Consider the following 22,300-nt stretch of genomic DNA (forward strand, 5'->3'; position numbering starts at 1 on the left):
CATTGGGATATTACCTAGAAACAATTATTTAAATTTTAGATCTCCCCAAACAATCTGTTTGCAAGAATGCACATGATAAAAGGATGCTATTCGAGGCATTACAAATTCTTCAGGACATTGCTGACACAACCAAACTGAACGCTGGAGGCACACGATAAACTCCCATCAACCATGAAAAATGAAAGCGCGCATGCACAATGAAGAATGAACTGCCCCTCCTGCACTGGCAAAGCCCAGGGAGTGGCCTGGTGTGACCCACCCTCCTCCTGGGGTGGGGACACAGCCTGGGGAAATCACTTCTGGGATGCAGACTTCCACGAGAAAACCCCTGGTGTGATGATCTTTCAGAACAAGTTTTCAAAAATGAGTCAAAGAAACACATTTCTAATTTCTCCATTCCTCAGATGTATTTTGGAATCGTTTTTTTCTCATTTGTTCCAGATGCCCAGACCCCACGAATGACTTTTGTGGCATCGTTCTACATTAACCTCTCACTGGAGACAGCTGCTTTCTGTGGTTCAAAGACTGGAAAAAAACAAATCAAAACAAAACCTAGTATTTCAGGGAGCAATATATGTAGGCCAGGACTTAGCTTCCACCACCAGCCCATCTGCCTCCAGGACTGAATCTTATCTGATCATTTCCATGGCAACAGCTGTGGGATTAGAATAGGATGAAGGTTTAGGACGAGTTGCTAGAATTCAGTCGTAGACAACTGAGGATTATTTAACTATACACTTGCGTTGCCATGGAAACACAAATTTACAAATCAGGCAGGATTTTTGTAGCTCAGTAGCATAGTATTATATTCTTAGGGCTACTTCAAATCCCCCAATTCCATCTACTCTCCCATCGGGGTGAAATATCCCACCAGATTCAGTTTAATTATTCCCCAGATACTTTCTCCTTTAATTTTTAAAGCAGAAATATGAATAGACTAAGAGTAGGACCAAAGCAATTGTTCTTAAAATGCTTTTCCATTTTGTTTTTTAAAGACAAATTCAGCTTAGTCTAAAGAAAGAATCTAAAACATACCATGGCAGGCATACTCATATGAGTCATTTAGGTACCAGATAAGTCCAAACCACAATTATGCTGATTAAGAAAATGATATTTCAACATTACAAATCAACTATACCTCAATAAAAAAATTAAAAAATGATGTTTATTTCTTGTAGGGCTTGTCACCTCTGGACTTCTAATTCATTTAACATCAAGTTAATTTCAGAAAATCAGCAATACTTCATTACTGACCACTGTTTTAGAATTGACAAACCACTTTCACTACCAGTGTCATGGATTTCATGACAAGCTCATGCAAAAGGAAGGGCAGGAGTCACAGCCTTCTGTTGAGGATGAGAAACTGTGCTCTGAAGTGTTCCTGGGGCTCACCCAAGACAGGCAGCCTTTCCTCATTTCCCATGATTCTTCCCATCCCTCCCCCCACACTGCCCACATCTCTTTGGTCTGTTGATGGGAATACCCATTAGGACCCCTGTGAGGACTTAAACTTCTTATGATGTCACTTATACAAGGCCTCAGAAATTGACTCATTTTATCTATTCTTGTCTGGCCTTCCTTCCTTGAATCACCCATCTTCTTGGGCTGGGAAAGACCAAAGAATCTATGACCTTTCTTGCCTTTGACTTATGAAGTGGAGGTGTGGAGTACGTAAGAATCAGTATGACAGTATATGTCAGAACTTGCATGTATGGGGACCACTCAAGTACAGCAGAAATAGCCAGACCAAGAAGGTCTGGGCTTAGAACCAGTTCCACTCCTGAGGTGAAGCAGGTTCTGGGGAGAAGACCCACCCTGCAGGCATCAAGAGAAAGTCCAGTGAGAAACCAGGGTAACAAGTAACAAGGCAGCAGCAGGAACAGGAGCTGGTTTGGAGTGCCTGCTAGGAGGTGGAAGAGTTCTGACAGTGACTGTTTCTCACCATCTAAAAACCTGCAATCCAGGGACTTCCCTGGTGGTCCAGTGGGTAAGACTCCACACTTCAATGCAGGGGGCCTGGCTTCGATCCCTGGTTGGGGAACTAGATCTTGCATGCATGCCGTAAGGAAGATCCTGCATGCTGCAGCTAAGACCCGGTGTAGCAAAAAAAGAGAAAAAGCCTGCAGTCCAGATATCCAGAGTCCTGCAGGGAGAGCTGGGAGGTTGGGAGAAGTTGGGAGCAATCAGATGGATGAAGTGGAGGTGCCCAGTACATCGCTGGGACGCATCTCAGGCAGATGCTGAAGGACATGAAAAAGGATGTGTGCTGAGAAAATTCCTGGGTTCAGTGTGAGCTGTACCAGCCGCCAGGAGGAATTTATATTGACTTCTGAGCCCTGTGCTGGGACTATTAGGACTGGAATCAGGGGCTGGGTGGTGTGGCACACAGGGTGAGGGTGGAGATGGTCCAGCTGTGGAAAGAAGACATTCTCAGAGACAGGGCTGAGGAAAGTCCACATTAGGGCACCACACATCCCTGTGGTTTGGAGGCTTCATGCATGTCACACTCACCTGAGATTGATAGCTAGTTCCACCACTTGCTAGAAATATCAGGTCAGGACAGTTACTTCATTTCTGTCTCTGTTTTCGTCTCTGTAAAATGGGGATAATTACAGTCTCTGTATCTTCGGGTTGTTTTGAGAAGTGAATAAGCTAATTCTTATTAAGTGTTTCTATGGAGCTAATCTGATGCAAAGCTTAGGAAGAGGAAGTATTGGGCTTCCCTGGTGGCGCAGTGGTTGAGAGTCTGCCTGCCGATGCAGGGCACACGAGTTCGTGCCCCGGTCCGGGAGGATCCCACATGCCACGGAGCAGGTGGGCCCGTGAGCCACGGCCGCTGAGCCTGCACGTCGGGAGCCTGTGCTCCGCCACGGGAGAGGCCACGGCAGTGAGAGGCTCGTACCGCAAAAAAAAAAAAAAAAGAAAGAAGAGGAAGTATTTATACTCTTCATCTGATTTCACTTCCAGAACACTTATGTTAATGAGTCTCAAAACTCTATTGTAGCTGGGGGATGGAAATTTGACTCCAGAGAAAGGTAATATGATAAAGGGGGTAGAATCAGGGCACTTCCAATAATCTAAGAGTGTAATACAACCGGGCCTGATTCTGATAGTGTAAGTGTGGTTAGCCTTAGACAGGCTTGGATTTTTCTATTCCACAAGGGTTCTTTCTTAAGAGTGACAACCCTACATCACAGCTAAAACCACATCCCTTTTAGTTGTATCAAACCATCTGTAAGAGAGCTAAAATGTTCACAATGTTATTCTAGTCATATTTTTATTGGTTCCCTGAAAACTCAAAAATAGCCATTTAGTATTATGCCCACCTCCATGCCCCTCTGTACCCCTTCACACATGCAAATACGCAAAGCCTCACACATGGCTGACACCATCTTCTGCCACCATCCCCACCAGCTACTTAAGTTGATGCAGTGACAGAAGTTGTCAAAAGTTAAGCAGGAATGCAAAGGGAGAACTAAGACCATCAGTCAGAGGATCATAAAATCAGAACATGAGCTGACATGACCCTTTCTTGGACAGGGCAGTAATGGCCCATTTGCATATTGATTGTGTCTCTGGTGCAAGGCCCGGTGTCAAGCAGGAAAACTACAGAGAACAGAATAAAGTGAGCATCCTCCAGTGAAGAAGGTTGCATTCCAAGAATAAAACACATCATTACAGTATTGGTACAAGACTTTAGCCTGGGCACTACTTGGGTGTGGTTGGGGGTAAGGGATGAGAAAGGGTAGAACTTGTCCAGGGCTAAGATAGTTTTAAAAATCCATGCCAGCTCTCTCATCTTATCCCCTGAGGAGGGATTGTATGTGGGGGCGTGATTTTGCAAGGCAACCTAGTCACATTTAACAACATCCAAAGGCACATGGGCTTTAACCCCTGAACACTTCCTAGTAATTATCTTACATGAACCAACCCACAAAAATATTTATTACAGTATAGTTTGTAATAGTAAAACATAAAAAATAAAAACCAGTCACATCTGGAAACAATCTCAATATCTCTTAATAGGGAACTGACAGTATACATATGGCATAAATATTCAATGAACACTGTGCGGCTGTTGGAAAGATGTAATTTGTCTATATGTACAAACACAAAAAGATCTCCAAAATGTACCACTAAGTGAGACAAACAAGATGCAGAATCGAGTGCGGTCCAATTTGTGTAAAAATATAGACACCATTTGGTTACAGACTGCAAATGTGTAAACAATTTCTAAAGAGACAGCAATTACTTCTAAGACTGGGACAGAGGTTCAGAGAAAAATGGAAGATTTATTTTTCATTTTACACTTTTCAGCATTCATTATAATTTTTAAATGAGTACATATATTCCTTATTAGTAAAATTAGCCTTAGAAAATAATGAAAGGTACTGAATTGGTGCAGCAGACCAAAAAAGTTTGTAGAGGGAAAAGAGATTAAAAAAAAGAAGGGGAAAGGGAAAAAAAGAACTACTTTAATTGGTAAGAGTGAAATGATCTTTATAGGGTCTTTGTAAAAAAAAGTAACAGCTTTGTTGACATATAATTTACATATCATGAAGTCCATACAATTTAAAGTGTAGAATTCCATGGTTTCAAAGCATATTTATAGACAAGAGGGCAGACAGCAGAAGCAAGAAGAACTACAATCCTGTAGCCTATGGAATGAAAACTACATTCACAGAAAGATAGACTGAAAAGGCAGAGGACTATGTACCAGATGAAGGAACAAGAAAAAAACCCAGAAAAAAAACTAAATGAAGTGGAGATAGGCAACCTTCCAGAAAAAGAATTCAGAATAATGACAGTGGAGATGATCCAGGACCTCAGAAAAAGAATGGATGCAAAGATCGAGAAGATGCAAGAAATGTTTAATAAAGACCTAGAAGAATTAAAGAACAAACAAACACAGATGAATGATACAATAACTGAAATGAAAACTACACTAGAAGGAATCAATAGCAGAATAACTGAGGCAGAAGAATGGGTAAGTGACCTGGAAGACAGGATGGTGGAATTCACTGCTGCGAAACAGACTAAAGAAAAAAGAATGAAAAGAAATGAAGACAGACTAAGAGACCTCTGAAACAACATTAAACGTAACAACATTTGCATTATAGGGGTCCCAGAAGGCTAAGAGAGAGAGAAAGGACCCAAGAAAATATTTGAAGAGATTACAGTCGAAAGCTTCCTTAACATGGGAAAGGAAATAGCCACCCACATCCAGGAAGTGCAGAGAGTTCCATACAGGATAAACCCAGGGAGAAACACGTTGAGACTCATAGTAAGCAAATTGGCAAAAATTAAAAGACAAAGAAAAATTATTGAAAGCAGCAAGGGAAAAACGACAAATAACATACAAGGGAACTCCCAAAAGGTTAACAGCCGATTTCTCAGCAGAAACTCTACAAGCCAGAAGGGAGTGGCATGCTATATTTAAAGGGATTAAAGGGAAGAACCTATAACCAAGATTACTCTACCCAGCAAGGATCTCATTCAGATTCGATGGAGAAATTAAAAGCATTACAGACAAGCAAAAGCTAAGAGAATTCAGCACCACAAAACCAGTTCTATAACAATGCTAAAGGAAATTCTCTAATTGGGAAACACAACAGAAGAAAAGGACCTACAAAAACAAACTAAAAACAATTAGGAAAATGGTAATAAATATGTACATATCAATAATTATCTTAAATGTGAATGGATTAAAGGCTCTAAACAAAAGACACAGGCTTGTTGAATGGATACAAATACAAGACCTGTAAATATGTTGTCTACATGAGACCCACTTCAGACCTAGAGACACATAAAGACTGAAAGTGAGGGGATGGAAAAATATATTCCATGCCAATGGAAATCAAAAGTAAGCTGGAGGAGCAACACTCATATGAGATAAAATAGACTTTAAAATAAAGAATGTTACAGGAGAAAAGGAAGGACACTACATAATGATCAAGGGATCAATCCAAGAGAAGATATAACAATTATAAATATATATGCACCCCACATAGGAGCACCACAATACATAAGGCAAATGCTAACAGCTATAAAAGAGGAAATCAACAGTAATACAATAATAGTGGGGGATTTTAACACCTCACTTACACCAATGGACAGATCATCCAGACAGAAAATTAATAAGGAAACAAAAGCTTTAAATGACACAATAGAGCAGATAGATTTAATCAATATTTATAGGACATTCTATCCAAAAACAGCAGATTACACTTTCTTCTCAAGTGCACATGGAACATTTTCCAGGATAGATCATATCTTGGGTCACAAATCTAGCCTCAGTAAATTTAGGAAAATTGAAATCATATCAAGGATCTTTTCTGACCACAATGCTATGAGATTAGAAATAAATTACAGGGAAAAAATGTAAAAAACACGAACACATGGAGGCTAAACAATACATTATTAAACAACCAAAAGATCACTGAATAAATCAAAGAGGAAATAAAAAAATACTTAGAGACAAATGCCAATGAAAACATGATGATCCAAAACGTATGGAATGTAGCAAAAGCAGTTCTAAGAGGGAAGTTTGTAGTAATACCAGCCTACCTCAAGAAAGAAGAGAAATCTCAAATAAACAACCTAACCTTACATCTAAAACAACTAGAGAAAGAAGTAGAAACAAAACCCAAGTCTAGTAGAAGGAAAGAAAGCATAAAGATCAGAGCAGAAATAAATGAAATAGAAATAGGGAAAACAATAGCAAAGATCAATAAAACTAAAAGCTTGTTCCTTGAGAAGACAAACAAAAGTGATAAACTTTTAGCCAACTCATCAAAAAAAGAGGGAGAGGACTCAAATATATAAAATTAGAAATGAAAAGGAGAAGTTACAATGGACACCACAGAAATACAAAGCATCATAAGAGACAAATACAAGCAACTCTATGACAATATAATGGACAACCTGGAAGAAATGGACAAATTCTTACAAAAGTATAACCTTCCAAGACTGAACCAGGAAGAAATAGAAAATATGAGCAGACCAGTCACAAGTAATGAAATTGAAACTGTGATTAAAAATCTTCCAACAAACAAAAGTCCAGGATGAGATGGCTTCACAGGCAAATTCTATTGAACATTTATAGAAAAGCTAACACCCACACTTCTCAAAGTCTTCCAAAAAATTCCAGAGGAAGGAACACTCCCAAATTCATTCTATGAGGCCACCATCACCCTGATACCAAATCCAGACAAAGATACTACAAGAAAAGAAAATTACAAACCAATATTACTGATGAATATAGTTGCAAAAATCCTCAAGAAAATACTATCAAACAGAATCCAGCAACACACTGAAAGGATCATACACCATGATCAAATGGGATTTATCCCAGGGATGCAAGCATTCTCAAATATACTAAAATCAATCAATGTGATACACCATATTAACAAACTGAAGAATAAAAACCATATGATCATCTCAATAGATGCAGAAAAGGCTTTTGACAAGATTCAACACCCATTTATGATAAAAAGTCTCCAGAAAGTGGGCATTGAGGGAACCTACCTCAACCTAATAAAGGTCATATATGACAAACCCACAGCAAACATCATTCTCAATGGTGAAAAACTGAAAGCATTTCCTCTAAGATCAGGAAGAAGACAAAGATGCCCACTCTCACCACTATTACTCAACATAGTTTTAGAAGTCCTAGTAATGGCAATCTGAGAAGAAAAAGAAATAAAAGGAATCCAAATTGGAATTATACTACATGATACTACACTTAGATAACCCTAAAGATGCCACTAGAAGACAACAAGAGCTAATCAATGAATTTGGTAAAGTTGCAGAATACAAAATTAATGCACAGAAATCTCTTGCGTTCCTATATACTAACAACAAAAGATCAGAAAGAGAAATTAAGGAAACAATCCCATTCACCATTGCAACAGAAAGAATAAAATACATAGGAATACAATTACCTAAGGAGGTAAAAGACCTGTATTCAGAAAACTATAAGACACTGATGAAAGAAATCAAAGATGACACAAACAGATGGAGAGATATATCATGTTCTTGCATTGGAAGAATCAATATTGTGAAAATGACTATACTACCCAAAGCAATCTACAGATTCAATGCAATCCCTATCAAATTACCAATGACATTTTTTACAGAACTAGAGCAAAAAATCTTCAAATTTGAACAGAGACACAAAAGACCCTGAATAACCAAAGCAATGTTGAGGGGAAAAAAGGAGCTGGAGGAATCAGACTCCCTGACTTCAGACTATACTACAAAGCTACAGTAATCAAGACAATATGGTACTGGCACAAAAACAGAAATTTAGATCAATGGAACAGGATAGAAAGCCCAGAGATAAACCCAAGCACATACGATCAAGTAATCTATGACAAAGGAGGCAAGAATATAAAATGGAGAAAAGACAGTCTCTTCAGTAAGTGGTGCTGGGAAAACTGGACAGCTACATGTAAAAGAATGAAATTAGAACATTCCCTAACACCATACACAAAAATAAACTCAAAATGGATTAAAGACCTAAATGTAAGACTGGACGCTATAAAACTCTTAGGGGAAAGCATAGGGAGAACTCTCTTTGACATAAGTCACAGCAAGATCTTTTTTGACCCACCTCCTAGAGTAATGGAAATAAAAACAAAAATAAACAAATGGGAGATAATGAAACTTAAAAGCTTTTGCACAGCAAAGGGACCTATAAACAAGACATAAAGATAACCCTCAGAATAGGAGAACATATTTGCAAATGATTCAATGGAAAAGGATTAATCTCCAAAATATATAAACAGCTCATGCAGCTCAATATTAAAAAAACAAACAAGCCATTTAAAAAATGGTCAGAAGATCTAAATAGACATTTCTCCAAAGAAGACATACAGATGGCCAAGAGGCACTTGAAAAGCTGCTCAACATCACTAATTATTAGAGAAATGCACATCAAAACTACAATGAGGTATCACCTCACACTGGTTAGAATGGGCATCATCAGAAAATCTACAAACAAATGCTGGAGTGGGTGTGGAGAATAGGGGACCCTCTTGCACTGTTGGTGTGAATGTAAATTGATATAGCCACTATGGAGAACAGTATAGAAGCTCCTTAAAAAACTAAAAATAGAATTATCATATGACCCAGCAATCCCACTCCTGGGCATATACCCAGAGCAAACCATAATTCAAAAAGACACATGCACCCCAATGTTCATTGCCACGCTATTTACAATAGCCAGGTCATGGAAGCAACCTAAATGCCCATTGACAGATGAATGGATGAAGAAGATGTGGTACATATACACAATGGAATATTACTCAGCCATAAAAAGGAACGAAATTGGGTCATTTGTAGAGACGTGGATGGATCTAGAGACTGTCATACAGAATGAAGTAAGTCAGAAAGAGAAAAATAAATATCGTATATTAATGCATATATGTAGAACCTAGAAAATGGCACAGATGAACCAGTTTGCAGGGCAGAAATAAAGACACAGATGTAGAAAACAAACGTATGGACACCAAGGGGGTAAGGTGCCGGGGGTGGTGGTGGTGGTGTGATGAATTGGGTGATCGGGATTGACATATATACACTAATATGTATAAAATGGATAACTAATAAGAAACTGCTGTATAAAATAAAATTCAAAAAATAGAATTCAAATAAAAAAATAAAGTATATTTATACAATTATACCATCATTGCCATAATCTAATTTTAGGATATTTCATCACCTCAAGAGAAACCTTTTACCTGCAAGCAGTCACATCTCACTCCCCACTGCTTTCACCCTATCCGTTGGTAGATAATAACTTGCTTTCTTTCTCTATAGATTTGCCTATTCTGGACATTTCATATCAATGGTATCATACAGTATGTAATCTTTTGTGTCAGGCTTCTTGCTCTTAGCATTAGGTCTTTAAACATGAGATCAAATTTTTGATTATACCAAATTATGCACTTGTGGCTCAATAGCCCCATGAAATACTCCACGGAAAAGGAAGACAGTGATTCCATGGTTAAATCATCTTGGGAAATACTGCATACTCTGTACACATCATGGAGAGTGAAGACTTTGTGAAGTTCCATTATAAAGAAACCTGCTCAGCTTTGTTGAAGTCACCATTTTCCAATGGTAGTTAGGTCTTGGTCCAAGACGAAGAGCCCCTCCCATGTGTTGAGGGCAGAGAGGTGACCTTGACATGAGATTCACAGCAGATTATAGAGTTGGAAATTTGGAAAGGTGGGTTAACCCATTCATCACACAAAAGGCTCATTTCATTTTAATATTTTTCCCAAAGAAGTCAAGCCTTAAAGATCCTGGGTACTTGGCTGTCTTCCAATAATCCTAAGCTAAACTTTCCTCTGTTTAATAAACACACTGTCTCTGCCTTGAGTAGAACCTTTGGAGCTTCAGACACTTAGACAGTATTCTATCATCATCTTCACAGAGATGGTTTCTAGAAAAATGCTGGAAAGGTTTTTGTACCCAGGCCAAGCCTGGTTGGCTGTGGATAGGTGCACTTCGGCAAACCTGTTGCAGAGAAATCCATTAAAATGTCAGTCAGCTTGTCTCTTGGCTGTAATGTTCCAATGTGGTGTGTCTGAGATCCAGGGAAGGAATTCTCTTTTTTTTTCCTTCTTTTTTCTTTTTTTTTTTGCGGTACGCGGGCCTCTCACTGCTGTGGCCTCTCCCGTTGCGGAGCACAGGCTCCGGACGCGCAGGCTCCGCGGCATGTGGAATCTTCCCGGACCAGGGCACGAACCCGTGTCCCCTGCATCGGCAGGCGGACTCCCAACCACTGCGCCACCAGGGAAGCCCACGGGAAGGAATTCTTCAGTCTACACCTAAAATAATTAAAGCATTGGGTTTGAAGTGTTTCCTGTGGGAGAGTCAAAGGAGTTTCTTTCCTATATGCAGTGTTCAGCACCACCTGCTAGAGACTTAGGCCAGGGAATAAACAGATTGCAGCCCCCTGGGCCCTTCTATTTGGTCATTTTTCCTTTGATGCAGAGTAGTTCAAGGACCATGTTTATACCTCACTTTTACCCTGATTATGCTTAACACATTTGTGATATTGCAATTTATAATGAGAAATATATATTTGGTCTTCATCACTGTTGCTGGCACAGAGCTCCTAAAACCCTTGGAATTTTCTAATTGATAAGAGCTGTAGGAGCATCTTTTGTTCTGATGAGGTGTCTCTGGGTGGGGTCCCGGATCAGGGTTCATCATCAGAAAGACCAAGACATGATTAGAACCTTAGAATTTTAATCTCTACTCTTCAGAGAGGGGAGACAGACTGGAGATGGAGTTAATAATTGATCATGCCAATGTAAGGCATAGGGTTTGGAGAGCTTCCAGGTTGATGAACACACCCACATACCAGGAGGGTAACACACCCCAACTCCACAGGGACAGAAGCTCCTGAACTTGGAACCCTACCACACCTCACTCTATGTATCTCTTCATCTCTATCCTTTATCATATCTTTTAATAAACTGGTAACCTAATTGTTTCCCTGAATTCTGTGAGCTGCTCTAGAAACTAATCAAACCCAAGGAGGAGGTCATGGGAACCTCAGAATTATAGCCAATCAGTCAGAAGCACAGGTGACAACTTGTGACTTGAGTCTGTGGCCTAAAGTAGGGTGGGAGAAGCCTTGTGGGACTGAGTTCTTATCCTGTGGGATCTGATGCTATCTCCAGGTAAATAGTATCAAAATTGAGTTAAATTGTAAGACACCCAGCTGGAGTCACAGAGAATTGCTTGGTTGGGGAAAACCCATACACATTTGGTGTCAGAAATGTGAGTGTGATAGTAGTGTTAGAGCAAAGGAGAAACACAGAAGGAAGACAGTTTTTTTTTTCCTACACAACACTGTTATAGCCATTGCACATGCTCAAAAATTACGGACTCAAAAAAGTTTGCAAAGATAGTATCTGAGAGCATCCAGGGGGGAGGAATTATGGATGTCTAACACTTTGGGTATAATATTAGTTAGTAGGCTTCCTTGATTCCATGACTGGTCATGCTACAATGTATTTCATTGTAGCCCCTTTGATTTATCTCAGTTCTGTAACATTCTTGTTCCAGGCAGTACACCAGGTGTTGTTCATTGCAAAGATGGAAGTGGCTTCACTGTTTCCCTCATGAGGCTTACACTCTAAGGAAGGAAATTGACTGCTCCATGTGTATTACACAAGTAACGACAGTGTGTCTGAGTGAACAGTGGAGAAAAAGATAGCTAAGACGAAGAGGGTTAAAGATGGCTTCTTAGGGGAAGTAACACAACACCCAAGAGGAAAGAACCTTAAAGGACAAATAGGAGTTCCCAGTGCCAACAAGACGGGAACAGCATTTCCAAGTGAGAACTGTATGAGTGGAGGTGTAAAAGCATGAAATGACAGAGGGTAATTGAGGACCTGTGTGCCATCTAGGTGCTGCTGGAGCACAAACTACAAAGGAAACAATGTTGGGGGGTGGTGGTGAGCAGCGTTGGCCATTTCCTCAAAGGCAGCTGGTTAAACCTGAGTGTACCTCTCTGCCTGCTCATAGGGTTGTTGCACATTTTAAGCCTACATATAAATAAGCATTATTTAAGCACTTGCCACTATTATTATTACTAATTCTAAGATTTGTGCTAATGTCTAATTATAATTAGGATGCTTTCAGGAAATAGGACCTTTAAGACAGTCTGCCTTGATACTATTTTTTTAAAAATAAACGTTGCTGAAATACGTTCATTCTACATAAAATGCTTTTACGTTCTTCTTTTGGAAGGTACATCAACACCTAAAGAGTCAACATTTAGTTAGAACTTCACTTCTGCCAAGTAGTTCTCTCTCTCTCTCTCTCTCTCTCTCTCTCTCTCTCTCTCTCTCCCTCTCTCTCCCTCTCTTGCTCTCACTCTTTCCAGGCAGGAGGGAGCTCTGGAAAAAGCATCTCTATTCCGTCATTTGATTCCAGGGCTCACACAAAAAATACCTATATTATAGTAAGAGAGGAGGAGAAATCAGGGTAACATAAATGTGTCAACTAATGCTGAAGCTGTTCTCCAATGAGGTGACAGGTAAAAGCCTGGGCTTTGGAGTCAGATACTCCCAAATTCACATCCCAGCTCTGCCACTGATGAGCTGGGAGAGCTTGAATGAGTCGTCTGAGATACTAAGCCTCCTTGTTCTCATTGATAAAATGGAGCTAAAGCTGTTAGCATTGTCTGAGAATTAAATAAGATAATGTATCTCAGCACTCAGCATTCACCTGTTACATAGTGAGCCCTAAAAGAATAGATATTATTAATCATTATCATTATTCAACCAGTTCCTATTGATATGGAGTAAACCGTAGCAGAATCTGAAGCCTAATATCCTCTAAGGCTTATACTTTAGAGAAACAATGGTAAAGGGCAGGAAAAAGGTACGCCATTTTCCAGGACCTGTCAGCCAATCACTTTAGAAACATCCATCCTTGAACATTTATTGAGCATTTACTACATGCCAGGTACTTTCCTAAATATTGTGGATATAGCCATGAGCAAAACAGGCAAAAATCACTGCTCTCATAAACCTTAAAATCTAGTGGAGGAGGAAAGACAATAAAAACTTGATTAAGTAAAGCAGATAGTATGCTATATGGTGATAAGTACTAAGTGAAAAATAAAGCAAAGATGCGGGAGTATGCATGTGAGAGTTTGGAGGAAGTTTGTAAATTTAAACAGGGTGGTCAGTGCCAAAAAACTCCCTGTGGAGGTGATTCAGAATTTGTACCCATTCACAGAAAAACCTGCTTGAGACCAAAAATGGTACCTACACCTCAAAGCAGAAATTTGGAGCAAGGAGCTGGATATGTGGGTGATGCTCCCCAGGCCGTCTCCTTGTAAGCAACTCAGCTGATGTTTCCCACTAGAGTATTTTGTTGTGCATTGTGAGCCAGTCCCTCTAGAACAGGATTGTCACACACAAGACATAAATGCCACCCAAGCATGTTTGAGACTTGGAGAGGTCTCTGCTGCCATCTGGAACACACTTGGAGATAGAGCTCCGAGTAATTGAGCCAGTCCTGCTTTGGGAGGAAGCTGCCACACACAGTCCACTGTGCTGTGGAATTGTCTTCTCTGCCAGAAATCGCCATTCTCTTATTCCACAAAGTCCTGGGAAAGCAAGAATTAGTATTCAGTGACGTACCTTGACAGCAGGAATTAGGGATGAACAGACATGTCTCTGGTGAGAATTACTTGGTGGGACTTTTATTCCCAGTGGATTTCCCCTTTCTGAATAAGAACAAGGCAAATGGTAATTCCAAGGAGATGGCACTATGATACCTTGCTTTCTGGGCTCACATACAGAAGTGACTTCATCCGGTAAAGAAATTCTTTATAACATTCAAAACTGCCTTCACTGTCCAAGGTATTAAGCAACAGTAGAATGTTACTCAAAGCTGTGATCTCCATGGGAGAAAAAAATGCTTAGCAGATATGTCTTCTGCAGAAATGGGTTAAATAAACAGATTACAATTTTCTTCCTGATTTTGTCAAGTGGAACTATCACTTATGATCTCCTACTAGATGCCAGCTATAAACTTGACACAGGTATCAGTTAGGAATCCATTCGCTATGAGCAGCAGAATGCCCAGTTACTAGCGAATTGAATGATCAATGCATTTAATTAGGTAAAGGTAGACAGTCTGGGGCTGGTGGGAGGCAAATTACTGTTATCAAGAACCCCAACTCTTGGATATTTCTGACCTGCCATCTTCAACCTGTTGGATTTCTCAGCCCTCAGACCTTTTTCCTCTTGGTCACAATGTCAATCAACATTCATGATAGGAGGAAGGAAAATGGGCAGCCCCAGCTTCATCTGTCCTTTTTATCAGGAAAGAAACTTTTCCTACAATTACCCTGAGTGGACTTCCTCTTTTGTTTCATTGGCCAGAACTGGCATCATACAATCATCCCTAGCCGTGAGGGAGGTTAGATTTGGTCTGAAGTAGTGGTTCCCAAATAGAATGAGCATCAGAATCCATGTGGAGGGTTTGTTAGAACACAGATTGTTGGACATCTCCCCTAGACAGTCTGATTCAGTAGGTCTGGAGCAGGGCTGAGAACTTGCATTATGAAAAGTTCCCAGGTGAGCTGCTGCTGCTCCATGATCCACTTTGAGAATCACTGGTTGAAAGGAAGTCTTTTACATTTTTGTTGGCGTTCTCCTAAGCAGACTCGTATTTGTTTTCAGTGAACTTTTGTAATAACCTCCTACCTCTTCTTTTTTTCCTTTCATGTCATACATCATTGCCACATTTACTTTCCTAATTCTAGATCTGATCTATTATCTCTCTACTCAAAAACTGTCAGGGATCCCCATTGTTTAGTATTCTCTGGAATCCAAAGTCCTTCATGATTAAATACCAGAGTGCATGAAGTACCTAGGGGTAAGATGGGAATAAAGACACAGACCTACTAGAGCATGGACTTGAGGATATGGGGAGGGGGAAGGGTAAGCTGTGACAAAGTGAGAGAGTGGCATGGACATATATACACTACCAAACGTAAGGTAGATAGCTAGTGGGAAGCAGCCACATAGCACAGGGAGATCAGCTAGGTGGTTTGTGACCACCTAGAGGGGTGGAATAGGGAGGGTGGGAGGGAGGGAGATGCAAGAGGGAAGAAATATGGGAACATATGTATATATATAACTGATTCACTTTGTTATAAAGCAGAAACTAACACAGCATTGTGAAGCAATTATACTCCAATAAAGATGTTAAAAAAAAATACCAGAGTGTATATGTTTCCAACCATTCATTGTTCAAAATCTATGCTTCATTTATATGTGGTCCTAAAAATAGGACCTTGTAATCTATCAAACCACCATCTTACTGAGAATAATGATAAAATCTGCTTAAAATTTTGAAAAGAGCTGTGTGAAAACATCACAAAGTAGCCAAGACAGCCAGAATGTTTAGTGGTCAAAATCCAAGAAAAAAGAGAAATGCAGAGTTAAATTATTCCAAACATTCAGGGAATCAAGGACCCAATATGACACAAAATTTTCCAGAGAAAGAGGGAGGGCTTCATGACATATTTATGAAACCAAAATAACTTTGATACCAAACCTGATAGAGATATTATGAGAGGAAAATTATTTGCCAATATCTCTCATGAACATAGATGCAAAAACTTAAAAAAGAAAATAAACTGAATCCAACAATATATAATATACCACAACCAAGTTGGAATCCAGGAACGCAAGATTAGTTTTAACACTAACAGAAAGAAGGTAAAAAATCATATGGTCCTCTTAAGAGATGCATAAAAACTATTTGATTAAATTTAATCCTTAATCATGAAAACAAAACAAAACAAAATTTAACAAATTAGGAATAGAAGGAAACTTCCTTAATTTAAAGAAGTATATCTACAGAAACTTATCCACAAACATCCCATATAATGTCAAAGTAATGAAAGTCAAATTTGGGTCTATGACAAGGGTGTTCTCCATAATTATTTCTACTTAACATCATATTGGAGGACCTAGGTAGCCCAGAAGGCAAGAGAAAAATAACAATTACAAAAGTAAAATAAAATGATAATTGTTCACAGATGATTGTGTATGTCAAAATTAAGAATGGGACTAGATATTTATTTTTTATATATATATATATATATATATATATATACACACACACACACACATATATAATTAGAAAGGACTCATATCAAGAATAAATATAAAAAAGAACATCTAAAAATCAATAAGAAAAAGATAGATTAACCCATTGAAAAAAATAAGGAATTGAAGAAAAGACTTTTTGCAAGTGTTGACAAGGATCTGAAGTAACTGGAACTCTCATAAACAGCTGCTAGGAGGATTAATTGGTGCAACCACTTTGGAAAACTGAGCACAGGTATAGTCTCTGATCCAGCAATACTACACCCAGATATGCCCAACAGAAATGTGTTCCTGTGTAAGTTATGTCAGGATTCCTAGAAGCATATCCTGAGATGAAGATTTCTGTACAAACAATATATTAAGGGTATGCATTCAGGAGGACTCCTTAGAGGGCAGCTGGACCAAGATGGGGAAGAAATCTAAAAGGTTGCGATTTGAGGCAAAGTCCTAGGAGAGGAGCTTCAGCCTCACCTTGTAGAGAAGGCATGGAATGTAAAATATGTCTCAGAGTTTATCCTATCAAGTCAGTTCCAGGAGTCCCTTAATCTTTGATGTTTAATTTAGTAATTTTCCATCCACTGACTTCCACCCTGCTTCTTGGATATAAATCCCCACTTGGCCTTGTTGTATTCAAAATGGAGCCTGGTTCTCTACAGAGGTCTTCTCCTACAGCAATAGTTCCTTTACTGCTTTAACTTCTGTCTGAGTCTGTCTCTTATTCTTTTTTGACAGCAGAAATAACAATAAGAGAGAAGAGGAAGGGAAAACAGCAAGTATAAAGTTCCTGAGTCTGGGAAAAAAGCTTGTCTTGTTCTAGAAACTGTTGGAAGACTAGTGTGCCCAGATGTGATAATCTATGGGTAGAGAGAGGGAAGGGGTCTGGGTGGGAGGTGGGGAGGTGGTGCAGATCACCTGGATTTCCTGGGTCATGATAAGGAGTTTAGTTTTATTCCAATTCAATGGGAAGCCATGGAAGAGTTGAAGGAAGAGAAGCAAGGCATGATTTCCTGAATGAATTACCATAGTTTTCTTCCAAAGAGGTTGGCACATTCCCTATATTCAAATGAAGAACTAGGGTAAAAGCTGAGTGAGCACTAAAAGAGAAATGCAAATTCCTGATTAACATGATCAATGGGTATGCATTATGCTGATTGCTACTTTATTATTATACAAATATATTGCCTTCACTCAATCAGCAAGTATTAATCTACAGTAAGTCCCCTACAAAAGAATGAGTTCCATTCTGAGAATGTGTTCATAAGTCCAATTTGTTTGTCAGTCTAACAAAGTTAGCCTAGATACCCAACTAACACAATCGGCTATAGAGTACTGTACTGTAATAGGTTTATAATACTTTCACACAAATAATACAAAAAAAAACAAACACAAAAAATAAAGAAAACATTTTTAATCTTACAGTACAATACCTTGAAAAGTACAGTAGTACAGTACAACAGCTGGCATCCAGGGGCTGGCATCGAATGAACAGGCAAGAAGGGTTACTGACTGGAGGAGGGAGAGGAGGTGGGAGATGGTAGAGCTGAAGGATCGTCAGCAATAGGAGATGCAGGGCAAGCTGCAATTTTACTCACACATGACATTGATGGAACACAGGTTTGCATTTTTGAAAGTTTGCAACTTGAAAGTTTGTATGTAGGGGAGTTACTGTACTGTTTTCTTATCCTACAGTCTCACCCTCAGCAACCTGGACATTAGAATTTCTAGAAACTCTCCCCAGGTTATCTAATCTGCATACAAGGTTGAGAAACGCTGGGCTACACAAAAGAGAGAAGGAATAGAAAATTGTGAACAACATGTAGCAAGCAAGGGTACCAGGTGTGAGTCTAAGAAAATATTGAAAAATGTAGTCAACCCTGACATTTCTGATGACCTCAGGTGGCCTCAGCCTGAAGTGGCTTGAAGCAGGATTTTGGTTCCCTAGCCAGAGATTAAAGTCAGGTTGCAGCAGTGAGAGTGCCGAATCCTAGCCACTAGACCACCAAGGACCAGTGACAAGACCCTGGCCCATTGGCTTTGTAGAAATGAATTTCCACAAAGAGATGGAAAGTAGTGAAACAGGTAGTGTTTGTTAGGAGGAAAAAGAGTATGTGTGAAAAGACTCACACGGGCGGGCTCAGAGAGAGAGTCGCACCCTTGCGGTAGTTTGAATCACTTATATGGGGCATTTCTTCTGGGTTTCCTCTGACCAATCATCTTGCTTTGTCTGGTTCTGAGTCCGTATTTGGTTTATCTCAGGGTCCTCCCACGTGTGCGTATCTCTTAGCCAAGATGGATTCTAGAGAAGAGATCTATGGGTAGGTTGAGATCACCTACTATAGGGTGGCGCCCCCTCCCTTGACACCCAAGGAGCCTTTCTGGGCATGTGTATTCAGGAAGGTCTCCTTGACCTCAAGAATGAGAAATATGTGGTGATCTATTATCTCTTATTTGAGCAGGGCTCAGCTTCTCCTCCCTCCTGCTATTATCTTTGTCCTGGAGTATCTGTCCACAGGTGACAGATTCTAGCTGCTCATCCTGGAGCCCATCTATCTCCTGCCTCACTAAGACATGGTGAAACAAGAGTCAAGAATTTCCCTGGGGTAGATGAGCCTTTAGTTTGTCAGTTGCTCTTTACGTAAGGCCAAATCTCAGTATCAGTCAGAGACCCAGCAGGAAAGAGATACACCTTCCAAATATATAAGCTTATAAGAGTTAAAGGTGTGGGCAAGAGATGGTGTAGTATCTGAGGCTAGAGATGTTTGAGTCTTCTTACCATTCTTAGACTTGACGGCGCAGGGAGAGAGAGCAGTTACTGAGACAGAGAGGACTTTGTGGAGAGGGCCTCCTGACAGGAGCTGAGGGAAGCAGCCAGTCAGCGTGACCCTAAGGAGGGAGCTGGGGAAACAAATACCCTGGTCCTGCTCTCCCCACCTCCCTTCATCCAACCTCCTGTCCATGTTTCTCAGCCAAACCTATTCAGAAGCCAGAGGGGAAGGAAGCTTATTTATGCAGTCCATGTGGGGCAACCTCTGGGGATCAGGGCAGTGTAGAGACTGTGGAGGGTGGACCTGAGGCAGGAGATAGATGGGCCCCAGGCTGAGCAGCTGGAGTCTGTCCCCAGTGGACAGATACTCCAAGATGAAGACAATAGCAGGAGGGAGAAGCTGAGCCCTGCCCAGATAAGAGATAAAGAGACCACATATTTCTCATTCTTGAAGTCAAGGACACCTTCCCAACTACACACATGCAGAAAGACTCCTTGAAGTCAAAAAGGGAGTGATATCAACCTACCCATAGACCTCTTTGCTAGAATCCATCTTGATTAAGAGATGCGCATGCACACAGGGGAAGACCCTGAGATCTATCAAATATGGACTCAGAACCAGGCAAAGCAGGATGCTTGGCCAAGGGAACCCTGAAGAAATGCCCCATATAAGTGATTCAAACTACCATGAGGGCGCAACCCTCTGAGTCCGCCCGTGTGAGTCTATTCATACATACCGTTTTCCCTCCTACTAAACAGTACCTGTTTCACTACTTTCATCTCTTTGTGGAAATTTATTTCTACAAAGCTGATGGGCCAGGGTCTTGTCACTGGTCCCTGGTGGTCTAGTGGCTAGGATTTGGTGCTCTCACTGCTGCCACCTGACTTCAATCTCTGGCCAGGGAGCTGAAATTCTCCCTCAAACCGCTGCAGGCCGAGGCCACCCGAGATCAGACCTGAGGGTCAAGTGGAAAATATCCAGTATAGATCCTTTCCAACAACCAGAACTTAGGGTCTCCAAAGTCAGGAACAATGGCCATCCCTTCACACTCCAGGAAGGGCCTGGTGTCCTGAAGGTACTCAAATGGAGAGAAAGTTGAGTACGCATAATAAGTCTCCAAACACTGCATGGTAGTTGAAATAGAGAATATTTAGAAAGTAGCCTGGTGTGTTCATGCTCAGATGTCCCAGAAGCCCTGCTCCAGGGAGTCTATGCTAGAGAAAAAGGCTGTAATTTTAAAAAGACAGTTAAAAACATGAAATACATCACTAGACATCCTTCAAAAGGTAGCATGCTAAGCAGTTTTGCTGTGTGGACTCTTCAGAATCTAAAATGGCCAAAGGAAAGCCATTTCTCCATTTCAGGAAAATGCAGCAGGAGCAGAAATAACAGCTGGCCTCAAGGACTGGACATCAGCAATAACTGGAGAAATGGTAGTGCCAGGAGGGGAAGGAGTCAGTCATGGTCTGTTGGAGCACAGGTGAGACATAGACGCAACCCTTAGACACTACTCTTTTGGTTGCAAATAACAGCAGTCCAATCTGAATAGAGTAATTCAAAAAGGGAGACTTTTCAAATATAAGGAACTGTATTTAAGTCATGGAAACTGAGGGTGTGAATTGCACCAGGACACATTTGTGGTCCTTTGTTACAACAGCCCTAGGAAACTAATACATCAGTCTTCAGAGTTTACCTCTGAGTCAAGAACAAGGGAATTTTATTAGCCAAGTCTGGGTCAGATCTAACCAGCAATGGCAGTGGTTCTCCAAGTGTGGTCTCCAGATCAGCAGGATCAGCAACATCTGGGAAATTGTTAGAAATGCAGATTCCAAACCCTATCCCAGTCTTACTGAATCAGAAGTTCTAGCGGTGGGGCCCAGGAATCTGTTATCACAAGTCCTCCTGGTGATTCTGAGGTACCCTCAAATTTAAAATTCTTTGAGCTATGGTAAGAGGAAGCAGCGAGGTGATTATAGGAGTGTGGGAAGCAGGGTTATAGACCATACCCATGACTTTAGTGGTCCATTTCTGTGAATGGGTAGGGCTTATATAGTTCTTTAAAAAAGAAATAAGGGTGTGAAGAAACCCCAGAAACTGCTTATTATTCCTCCCCTCCTGAATCTTAAGAGAGGTATCTGAGATTCCAACCATTCCACTGGAGGTGACCATGTCAAAAATTAATATTATATTCCTGCTTTTATGAGACCATTATACTCCAGTGTTGGTCTGGACTAGGGCAGCATAGATTACAAATAAAAACTTGATATAATTACAGAGATAATGCAGGAAGTGCATAAAGATTGTTCTACTATAGTGTTTCTCAACTTTCACTGCATATTGGAATCACCTGAATCATCTGGGGAGGTTTAAAAAACACTGACACCTGGGTCTTATCCCCCAGCAACCCTGATTCACTTGATCTGTGGCACAACCTGGGCTTCAGGAACTTTAAAAGCTCCCCAGGTGATTCTAGCTTGCAGCTAAGTTTGAGAAGGACTAGGCTAATAATTGATCATCGAGGTTGTGAGTACTAAGAATTTTTTGAAGGTGATAAGGAATATGATTTGCTCCAGTGAGTTTTCTAAACAGAGGAATGTACGGGTGGGCTTTAGCTTAAAACTGGTATGCAGTTTGCTTTGGTAAAGCAGAGAGCAATGTTTCATCCGTTTACAGTAGATGAGGTTCAGTTCAGTCCAACAAACATTGATTGAGCTTCCTGCGTCAAGCACTCTGCTGGGTGATAGACATAGTGCCAAACAAAAGTCCTTGTGCTCAGCTTCCTCTTTATGGCAGGAATCATGCACACAATGTGATCTGCGTTTTGTGTTGTTTACACATTGATGGTTCTCTCTTTTTGTGAGATTAATCAGTTGT

The sequence above is a fragment of the Leucopleurus acutus genome (assembly GCF_964270905.1).
Source record: "Leucopleurus acutus genome assembly, chromosome: 1".
Lineage (NCBI taxonomy): Eukaryota > Metazoa > Chordata > Mammalia > Artiodactyla > Delphinidae > Leucopleurus > Leucopleurus acutus.